The 9,755-nt window shown below is 41.3% G+C and overlaps 1 non-coding gene across 1 annotated transcript; it reads left to right on the top strand.

Moving 5' to 3' along the window:
* Window positions 1-1,909: 1,909 nt before the first annotated feature.
* LOC116594559 lies at window positions 1,910-2,016 on the top strand. The gene has a single exon (XR_004287275.1). It is a non-coding gene; the product is annotated as a U6 spliceosomal RNA (small nuclear RNA).
* Window positions 2,017-9,755: the final 7,739 nt, after the last annotated feature.

Below are 9,755 nucleotides of genomic sequence, written 5' to 3' on the forward strand. Positions count from 1 at the left end.
ACTATTCCAAGCCCACGTTTGCATGAAACTGTATGCTCCTTTTGTTTAACTGCAGGTGAGGAAGGTTGGAGGTGAAGGAAAAAAGAAAAGGTAGTAAAGAGATCAGCAAAAGCCAGATCTCAGGGCTTTGGATGGAAGTGAAGACTCGGCTGAGGTAGGTGTGTGGAAACGTTCCTTGATTATGGAAAATCAGAAAGACCAGGGCATCCTTTCCTGTAGTATTGATTTTATTCAAAGCTATCTGGGAGTGGGTTGGAGAGACCCTTAATCTATTAGAACAAACATGGCTATATAGGGTTCATCATGGCACTACCTCCCTAGACTTCCTCCCACCAGCTCCCATAGGTTCTCATCTTTCTGCATGATTGTGAAAAAGTTTTGTTTGGCATGTAGAGCTATCAAAAAATTAAAGGAGAAAATAGGAAGAGAATGTTAAGTTTGGGGTGCCTATGGTAACCTTGCCTAAAATTAGAGGGAAACAATATAAGAAAACAGCAACATGTATGGAGCAGGTAGAGAAAAATGAAACAGCAAAGGAAGCAACAGAAGAGTAAGACCAGAGACCATAATGTGAAGAATCAGGAAAGAGAGGGGCACCTGGGTGGCTCAGTCAGTTAAGCAGCCTACTCTTGATTTCAGCTCAGGCATGATCTCAGGATCCTGGGATCAAGCCCTGCCACTGGATCTGTGCTCAGCCAGGGAATCTGCTTGTGGATTCTCTCCTTCTCCCTCTGCCCCTCCCCTGCTCAAGCTTGCTCTATCTCTAAAATGGAAAACAACAAACAAAAAATCTTAAAAAAGGCATGTGGGGGGGGGGTGCACCTGGGTGGCTCTTTTGGTTGGGCATCTGACTCTTGATTTCTGCTCAGGTCCTGGTCTCAGTCTTGAGACCAAGCCCCATGTCAGGTTCTTCACTCAGAAGGGAGTCAGCTGGAGATTCCTGGTATCCCTCTTCCCCTGTCCCCCACTTTTTCTCTAATAAATCTTAAAAAAAAAAAATCAGGAAATAAAAAAATAATCAGGAAAGAGAATGTTGAGAAAGTGGTCAATAGCATCAATCACAATAAATATCCAATAAAATAAGGATTGAAAAGAACCAATTAGTAATGTTTGGCAACTAGGAATTCATCCCATGGCAAAGGTGGATCAAAGATAATTTCAGTGGGCTGCATCATAAGACATGATACACATTTTTGATTTATGATCCATGCACTTTCCATTTCGCTGGGCAGCATCCCAGTTAATAGGGTCCCATATATAATTTTTTTTTTAAGATTTCATTTATTTATTTCACAGAGATCACAAGTAGGCAGAGAAGCAGGCAGAGAGAGAGAGGATGAAGCGGGCTCCCTGCTAAGCAGAGAGCCCGATGTGGGGCTCGATCTCAGGACCCTGGGATCATGACCTGAGCCGAAGGCAGAGGCTTTAACCCACTGAGCCACCCAGGTGCCCCGGGTCCTATATATTTTATTAGCCTCCCTCAATTGTTAGAGTTGAAATTTCTGTAAATAGGCCAAGATGGCCCTCAGAGTACTGTCACTGGAGCCAGACTGTCTAGGTTAAAATCGTTTTTGCTGGGCGCCTGGGTGGCTCAGTGGGTTAAGCCGCTGCCTTCGGCTCAGGTCATGATCCCAGGGTCCTGAGATCGAGCCCCACATCGGGCTCTCTGCTCAGCAGGGAGCCTGCTTCCCTCTCTCACTCTCTGCCTGCCTCTCTGCCTACTTGTGATCTCTGTCTGTCAAATAAACAAATAAAATCTTTTAAAAAAAAATCGTTTTTGCTACTTACTAGATGTCATCGGGAAGTTAAATTCTCTGAACATTACTTTCCTCATCTATAAAAGAGATAATAAAATGGGAATAATCTCAGAGGATTGTTTTGAGACTTAAGATTAATAATAATGAAAGAAGTGCTGGCTTCGGCAGCACATATACTAAAATTGGAACGATACAGAGAAGATTAGCATGGCCCCTGCGCAAGGATGACACGCAAATTCGTGAAGCGTTCCATATTTTTTAAAAAAAGAAAAAAAAAAAATGAAAGAAGTATTTAGAACAATCCCTGGCACATTATTAGTACTGTATTTGTGTTAGCTAGTAATTTTACTTACTGTTGACTTAGTGTTAAGATCCTTTCATTTTGCATCACCAGCTTTGGTCTTTGCCAAAATTTTATTAACCATCGGTACACATAACTAAACCTAGGTGTCAAAGATTTTCCTAAGTTTCCAGATTACTCAAATGTATCACACATTTCTTTGTCCTCTTAGCAGATTATCAAGTAATTTAACTTTTTCTTGGACATTTGGGTTATCATTAAATATCTTTGAATCACATTCCAATTCTAAATACTTTCAGTATTTCTTAATTCTTAAATACTTTAAGGTAGATGAGCTGTTTCCCCACTATGCTCAATTTTAATTTATTTTTGCTGTCAATGATTACCCTCACAAGTTTATGTCCTGTTGTGAAAAATAGAGAATCTGCTAAATTTGTAAATCATACTAAAATAAATGTAAATGAACTTGATTAGCTAGGAATGAAATAAGCCTTTCTGAACAGTGTCATCTATTTTGGAGTTCTGATATGTTTTGGTCCTATTTCATGATTCTTGATTCCCAGATAGACTAAGGTAAATATTTTATGTGAAGTACAAGCTACTTTTTATGGGACAGTAGGAACCACAAAGACCTAATCTGGCTGCTTACCTGAAATTAATTCAAATGATTGCATAATTTATGACTGAAAACCTTACTCATTTTAAAGTCAAAACAGCATTTTCCGGGGCGCCTGGGAGTTAAAGCCTCTGTCTTCAGCTCAGGTCATGATCCCAGGATCCTGGGATCGAGCCCCGAATCAGGCTCTCTGCTCAGCGGGGAGCCTGCTTCCTCCTCTCTCTCTCTGCCTGCCTCTCTGCCTACTTGTGATCTCTGTCAAATGAATTAATAAAATCTTAAAAAAAAAAAAACCCTGCATTTTCCAACAACTTGTTTTACTGCTTTCCAGAATGGCCATGCCCCACATTCTTCCAGTACTCTGGTGTTGACTATGTCTTTGTCTCTACATTTCTTATCACTTGGGGTTATTCCAGATTCATGAAAACAATCCATTCATTACTGTAGTTTCAGAATTCTTTAGCTTCTTAATTCCACTTAGTTTTACATTCACATTTCACTTAAGAATCTTAACTCCTCAGTCATCCCCAAATTTCATTCCCAAATCCCAAACCTTAAAAAGTTCTGGCTCAGAAATCCAATCTTCTCTTGTAAGACCACAATTTTGGTTTTTGTTTCTTTACACATGCATATACATTCTAGATACACAGGATAAGAATAAATCCTTTCATCAGTATCACTAACCCAAAGACTCACTCCTCCTTCCCAGAAATAACCACTGAAAGTTCTCTTTATACCCCATTCACTTCCTATCTATTCCATATACAGAGAACATAGATATGCCTTTGGAACTTTTTTAAACCTCAGTGGAAGCACACTTCCACTAAAAAAGTTTTCTTTTTTCAATTTTTTTTTTTGCCTTTTTTTTTTTTAAGATTTTATTTATTTATTTCACAGACAGAGATCACAAGTAGGCAGAGGCAGGCAGAGAGAGAAGGAGGAAGCAGGCTCCCTGCCGAGCAGAGAGCCTGATGCGGGGCTCGATCCCAGGAACCTGGGATCATGACCTGAGCCGAAGGCAGAGGCTTTAACCCACTGAGCCACCTAGGCGCCCCTCAAATTTATTTTTTTTTTAGTAATCTCTACATCTAACATGGGGATCAAATTTACAACCCCAAGATTGAGCCACATGCTCTACTGACTGAACTAGCCAGGTGCCCCAGTACATTTACTTTATTGATCATGACTATACATTATGCTTAAGAATGTGTAATTTAGGGGCGCCTGGGTGGCTCAGTGGGTTAAAGCCTCTGCCTTCGGCTCAGGTCATGATCCCGGGGTCCTGGGATCGAGCCCCACATCAGGCTCTGTGCTTGGCAGGGCTGCTTCCCTTCCTCTCTCTCTGCCTGCCTCTCTGCCTACTTGTGATCTCTATCAAATAATTAATTTAAAAAAAAGAAAGTGTAATATATTTAACCCCATTAATGGTCATTTGGATTGTTTTGAATGGCTGTTCTTGCAACAATGCATAAAAAAAATCTTGTACACATATTTGTGTACACTAATGGTTCTTCATAGATTCCGAGTAATGTTGGCTTAAATTATTTCATTTAAATGAGATTCTGCTAAATGGTCTTCTAAAACCATCTTGCTGATTTACCAGGTTCCAGAATCCTTCCAAAATTTTTTAAAAATGTGGCTAATATTAATGAAATTACTTCACTGAATGAATTTGCATTTCCCTGATTTCTACTAAGCTAGAACTTTCCTGTTAATTGGCCAGTTGTATTTCTTTTCTTTTTTTTTTTTTAAGATTTTATTTATTTATTTGACAGACAGAGATTACAAGCAGGCAGAGAGGAGGAAGCAGACTCCCCGCTGAGCAGAGAGCCCGACGCGGGGCTCGATCCCAGGACACTGGGATCACGACCCGAGCCGAAGGCAGAGGCCCCAACCCACCGAGCCACCCAGGCGCCCCGGCCAGTTGTATTTCTTCAGACTCCTTTATTTTTATTTTTATTTTTTTTTAATTTATTTGACAGACAGAGATCACAAGTAGGCAGAGAGGCAGGCAGAGAAAGAGAGAGGTGGGGGAAGCAGGCTCCCCGCTGAGCAGAGAGCTGGATGCGGGGCTCGATGCGGGGCTCGATTCCAGGACCCTGGGATCATGACCTGAACCGAAGGCAGAGGCTTTAACCCACTGAGCCACCCAAGTGTGCCTTCTTCAGACTCCTTGTTCCTATCTTTTGCCCATTACTTTTCCTCTGGGCTTGTCATGATTAAGTGCCCTTCAAACGCTTTTTAATGTTGTTAAATATTTTTTAGTACATCACTTATCCCTTAACCTAACCGCTTTTTTTTTTTTTTTTTTTTTTTTGAAGGAGCCTAGCCCAGGGCTTGAACTTGTGACCCTGAAATCAGTATCTGAGCTGAGGTCAAGAACTGGATGCTCAGGGGCACCCGGGTGACTCAGGTGGTTAAGCGTCTGCCTTCAGCTCAGGTCATAGAGGTCCTAGTCCCACGGTTCTGGGATCTAGCCCCACATTGTGTTCCTTGCTCCATGGGAGAGTCTGCTTCTCCCTCTACCCCTGCCCCTCGAACCTGGCTGGTGCACTCTCTTGCTCTGCACTCTCAAAAGAATTGGATGCTTAACAAACTGAGCTGGCCAAGTGCCCCCTAATAGCATTTTTGATATTTTTAAGCTGTTTTTAAGATTTTTTTTTAATTTTTAATTTTTTATAATCATATATTTTTATCCCCCGGGGTACAGGTCTGTGAATCGCCAGGTTTACACACTTCAGAGCACTCACCATAGCACATACCCTCCCCAATGTCCATAACCCCACCCCCTTCTCCCAACCCCCCTCCCCCCAGCAACCCTCAGTTTGTTTTGTGAGATTGAGTCACTTATGGTTTGTCTCCCTCCCAATCCCATCTTGTTTTATTTATTCTTCTCCTATCCCCTAAACCCCCCATGTTGCATCACCACTTCCTCATATCAGGGAGATCATATGATAGTTGTCTTTCTCCGCTGGACTTATTTCACTAAGCATGATATGCTCTGGTTCCATCCGTGTCGTCGCAAATGGCAAGATTTCATTTCTTTTTATGGCTGCATAGTATTCCATTGTGTATATATACCACATCTTCTTTATCCATTCATCTGTTGATGGACATCTGGGTTCTTTCCATAGTTTGGCTATTGTGGACATTGCTGCTATAAACATTCGGGTGCACGTGCCCCTTCGGATCACTACATTTGTATCTTTAGGGTAAATACCCAGTAGTGCAATTGCTGGGTCATAGGGCAGTTCTATTTTCAACATTTTGAGGAACCTCCATGCTGTTTTCCAGAGTGGCTGCACCAGCTTGCATTCTCACCAACAGTGTAGGAGGGTTCCCTTTTCTCTGCATCCTTGCCAGCATCTAAGATTTTACTTTTAAGGAATCTCTACACCCAATGTGAGGCTCAGACTTACAACCCTGAGGCCAAGAGTCACATGCTCCACCAACTGAGCCAACCAGGTGCCCTGACCTATGTTAATGTTTAATGTCAGATTCATGAACTTTTCCTTTATAAGCTTCTAGACTTTATGACTGGAGGGATTTCCCCACAGCATTAGTAAGATCTGATTAATAAATTTTATCAACGAATGGGCCAGGAACAATCTGCATCAGAATCACCTAAGTCTACTCTAGCCATTATGACAACCACTAGATACATGGAATTATTTGAATTTAGAAAAATTAAAATCTCAGTATGTCAGTCACATTACCCGCATGTCAGATTCTCGGTAACTGTGTGACTACTGGCTACTCTATCAGACATTAAAGATGTAGAACATTTCCTTTGTCAGAAAGTCACACTGGACAGAGCTGATGTGTGTACCACCAATTCAGAATCTGCATTTTAGATTGATCTAAAAGTTACTGTCAAACTTAAGAGGTCTTAAGACAGATCACTGGCCTCTACCCTCTCATTTTGACTCAGTAGGCCTATTTGGGGGCCTAGAATTTGTATTTTTTTAGTATTTTATTTCAAAGAACCCAAGTGGGGGGCGAGGCAGAGGGAGCAGCAGACTCCCCACTGAGTAGAGGACCTGGTGCTGGCTAAATCCCAGGACCCCAAGATCATGACCTGAGCTGGAGGCAGGCACTTAACTGAGCCACCAGACACCCCAGAATTTGTATTTCTAGCAAGTTCCTATGCGAGACGGATGCTAAGCCCAGGGATCACACGTCAGAAATTACTATGTCAAGTAGAAGTTAAAAGTGAAAATTCCTGGTCCCTGTATGGACCTACTAAAGCGTATTTGGCATTGGGACCTAGGAATCCACTTTATCACAAAGCCCCATGATTTTGATTATGCTGAGAACCACTGGACTTGAGATGAACCACAGGGATACAGAAAGGAGGATGAAACTAGGGCCGTGAGGCTTACTAGTTTTGAAAACAAAAGAGCAAGCAATGGTTGGGGCGCCTGGTTGGCTCAGTCCATTGGGTGTGCAACTCTTGATCTCCAAGTTGTTAGTTCAAGTCCCAGGTTGGGTGCTAAGATTAAAAATAAAATCTTGGGGACCCAAGTGATGCAGTTGGTTGAGCGTCCAACTCTAGGTTTTGGTTTGGGTCATGAGATTAAGCCCTGTGTTTGGCTTCATGCTCAGCATGGAATCTGCTTTAGATTCTCTTTGCCCCTCCCACTCATGCTCTCTCTCAAAGAAATCTTCATTATTTTTTAAAAGAACAACAGTGGGCACCTGGTTGGCTCAGTGGGTTAAAGCCTCTGCCTTCGGCTCAGGTCATGATCTCAGAGTCCTGGGATCCAGCCCCACATCGGGCTCTCTGCTCAGCAGGGAGCCTGCTTCCTCCTCTCTCTGCCTACTTGTGATCTGTCAAATAAATATATGAAATCTTAAAAAATAAATAAATAAGAGGGGGCCCTGGGTGGCTCAGTGGGTTAAAGCCTCTGCCTTCGGCTCAGGTCATGGTCTCAGGATCCTGGGGTCGAGTTCCACATCGTGCTCTCTGCTCGGTGGGGAACCTGCTTTCTCCTCTCTCTGCCTGCCTGCCTACTTGTGATCTCTATCAAATAAATAAAATCTTCAAAAAAATAAAAGAATAGTTGAGGGACAAATATACTCAATAAGGCTGTTCTCGTAGCAAAAGAAACTTTAGTTCTCTTACTTCTGAACCTGTGATCATTTCAACACACAGCCATGGAAACGGGCTGTTAAATGGAGTATGAAAAGCGAAGGTCACTGGATTTGAGGCTAAAGAAATTTAGGTTAAAGTTCTGGATAGGTTCTTCACATAAACAACGAAACAGTTACTGACAACAGAACTTGTAAAAAAAGTGACAGGATTTGGTTTTTACTTTAGAAAAGACTGCTAAGACCAAAGCAAGACTGGCAGTATCTTATATGAATTGTCATCATACCCTATGTTAGCTCTGGAAATCTTTCTCCAGGTCCCATTGCCCGTGTGCAAATTTACCTTTATTTTTGACATCTGAATTACTGGATTAACTTGTTTCCTTAGCTCCAGACCCACTCAGAAAACATTACCCATGCTATTACTGAGCTGTATTTATTCACAATTATTTACTAAGCCTCTACATGTCAGGTGCTATCTTAAGAAGTGGAGATTCACTGGTGATATAGGATGTCCCTCACTCTTCTGGGAGAAACAGACCTCCAATGATGATTATTAAAGTGTGGTTAATGTCTAAACTTCAAATCCACAGGCCTGAATAGCATAAACTAGGATAAAATAACTTAGGGGGCTAAAGCAGGCCTCAGACAAGGTGTCTGCCTCATCTTTCTTTCCCAGCCTTCATGTTCTCATGCTGAGTATAATGCCTGGGGAGCCACTGCTAACAGCAGCATTGAGATTAGCATACAGATGTTCAGTATCAGTTATCAAAAGATTCCAATCAAAGAGAAGAAATTAAATTAGTAGATAAAACCTTCATGCAATTATAGCAACTAATGGCCTTCCTTCTCTTCCTTGGAGGTGACTTTAGTTTAGGAAGTTGCATATAAGCACCTGTATTCACCACATATCAAATAGACATACTATGGGAATACATGCTATTCAAACTAAAAATCTACTCAAGTGGGGGCGCCTGGGTGGCTCAGTGGGTTAAGCCTCTGCCTTCGGCTCAGGTCGTGATCCCAGGGTCCTGGGATCGAGCCCCACATTAGGCTCTCTGCCTACATGTGTCTACTCTGTAAAATAAATAAATAAAAATCTTAAAAAAAAAAAAAAAAAACTACTCAAGTGATCCTCTCTCCAGTAATTCTCTTTAAAGCAATAATTACAATTCAGATATGAGATAACAAGGACAAATATTTCTTCTCAAGTTCTGGCCTACTGATGCCATACACAAGGCTTGGTATCTGAGTGAGCAATAAGGGTAATAAAATGCTCTTCAAGTGTTTGAACACAAAATAACTTTAGAAAATCTTAGGAGACACAGGATACAATCAGATATCCATCAAGCTATACTTTCTTATTGCTACAGCTTAATGGCTGGTGATAAAACCAATGAACCCTTAATGAATCTTTAACTTCTAGAACTCATTGACAAAAGAGAACTAGACTAAAAATGTAGTTCATCTTTTTAAATATTTCCCTGAAGCTAAGAGCTACACTTCTTATCAGTCCTACTAATGCCTTCAGTATGCTCCAAAGGAGACCAAATTAAAAAAAGTTTTTTTTTTTTTTTGTTGCAAAAGGTGGGGACCTGTGGACAGAAAGAGCTGGTGCCCAAAGGAAACCAAGTTTAAAACAATAACTTACAAAAACTATAGAAGTTCAAACATACCTCCAAATGTGAAAAAATCTAGGGTTTTGAAAAAAATGCATTCCTTAAGAGAACCAGAACCCATGTTATACTTCTGTACATAATAAAACAGAGTTGAATACCAAGTGTTATGCCCAGGCCACCTGGAAAGTAGATTTTCTAATTGTAGCATTTCAAGAAAATGGTTTTGAGTATCACTCTGGAGAGTCATATACTTAACAGGGGAAGGGAAAAAGGTTGTGTTTTCCTTCTAAATCACCATAATGCCCTATGCAAACCTATTACGGCATACTTCCCCATCTCTTAAGTTTTTGTTCAGTACTGGTCTCCTGTGC

The sequence above is a fragment of the Mustela erminea genome, chromosome 6, assembly GCF_009829155.1.
Source record: "Mustela erminea isolate mMusErm1 chromosome 6, mMusErm1.Pri, whole genome shotgun sequence".
In the NCBI taxonomy this organism is placed as follows: domain Eukaryota; kingdom Metazoa; phylum Chordata; class Mammalia; order Carnivora; family Mustelidae; genus Mustela; species Mustela erminea.